At 41.5% G+C, this 1406-nt stretch overlaps 1 long non-coding RNA gene across 1 annotated transcript; it reads left to right on the forward strand.

Annotated features, from left to right (window-relative positions):
- Positions 1–809: 809 nt before the first annotated feature.
- On the forward strand, positions 810–1205 carry LOC130698383 (uncharacterized). Its single transcript, XR_009003282.2, has 3 exons — positions 810–895; positions 964–1048; positions 1114–1205. It is a non-coding gene; the product is annotated as an uncharacterized LOC130698383 (long non-coding RNA).
- The last annotated feature ends 201 nt before the right edge of the window (positions 1206–1406 follow it).

The following is a 1406-nucleotide window of genomic DNA, read 5'->3' on the forward strand; positions in this document are numbered from 1 at the left end:
CTCGGAGTTTTGTGAAACAGCACAAGAAACCGTCCCACTGATGAGTGACAATCAATCCGCCATCAGATTGGTCCGAAATCCAGAGTTCCACCAACGTACCAAACATATTGATGTGAAGTACAACTTCGTAAGAGAACAACAAAATAACCACGTAATTGATGTCCAGTTCGTAGGCACGGAAAATCAACTTGCGGATCTACTTACAAAAGCTTTGGCAGTTCCCCGGTTCCAGAGATTACGAAGTCTGATAGGAGTCATTGAATTAACTAATGGACCATTTGTTTGAGGGGAGGTGTTGGTGACAAGCAAAAAGTGGTTGCCGAAATCATGCTTTGCGGTGACTTTGTGGGTTTAGATAAACAGCAGTCAACTTTGTGTGAGTGTATGTAATGTCGCGTGGAAGTCCCGTTGTATCTGGTTCCTGGTTCTCTGGGATCTTACGGGTTATGTACATCGTTTGGTGCTCTGGTAACTTGTCATCAATAAAGTGCACTACTACTGCATACCCTGTAAGACTATTCACTGGTATAAGGTTCAGTGTATTGGATTTTAACAAACCAAATCATCAAATCCAATCAAATTCAAATCACATCATTTGTGGATGTGGATTAAATTGGATTTTACTGCTTAGGTTAGTTAAAGTTAGCTTAGGTTAGTTTAGGTTATGTTACTCGAGAACTTTTGCTGTCTTGAATGATTTAAAGATCCAATGCAAATCCGCAAAAAATTGGATTTGCTTCGGATTTCTTTGTTTTTGCGGATTTGATTGGCCAAAATCCAATACACTGATAAGGTTTATATATTTAACAAAATCGATGCTAGAAGAGACAATTTTTCAGCATGTATTGCTCTAGGCAAAGAACTCTTGTCTAGAGGACATTATGCCACTAACGAGGTTCATGACTGTCACACTTTTAATGTTTATGGATTGCCATGAAAGGTTTTATGTTGTCCATATCTCAGATCAAAGAGAAACTGGTAACCCTCGCCAACCAACGCAATTCCATGCTGCACCGATAGGAGGAACGTTGGGAACACCTCCAGCTCAGTACGTCTGAACATTAGTTTGCAAATTTATGTCCGAAACTTATTTTTTTGCATTTGTTATTCTAGTTTTGGAAGTCTACCAATTCGCCCGAGATGCAGCCGTGGCAGTAGGATGGTTGATGGCGCAAGAATCCTACCTGATGAGTCACGAATTGGGAGTAAGAACGTCAGCATCACCCACATAGCACATCTCTGCCGTCGGATGTCCGACTGTGATCCGAACATCCGTTAGATATCCTGCGCCATATGGGGTTGTTCCATGGATGTCCGTCGGCTATTAGAATTTGAAGCCCGGTGGAGGTGCCAAAACAAGATCCTGAGGACATCCCTACAACAGCAAAGAAGAGTTTCAAATATTT

This window comes from Daphnia carinata, chromosome 8 (genome assembly GCF_022539665.2).
Source record: "Daphnia carinata strain CSIRO-1 chromosome 8, CSIRO_AGI_Dcar_HiC_V3, whole genome shotgun sequence".
In the NCBI taxonomy this organism is placed as follows: domain Eukaryota; kingdom Metazoa; phylum Arthropoda; class Branchiopoda; order Diplostraca; family Daphniidae; genus Daphnia; species Daphnia carinata.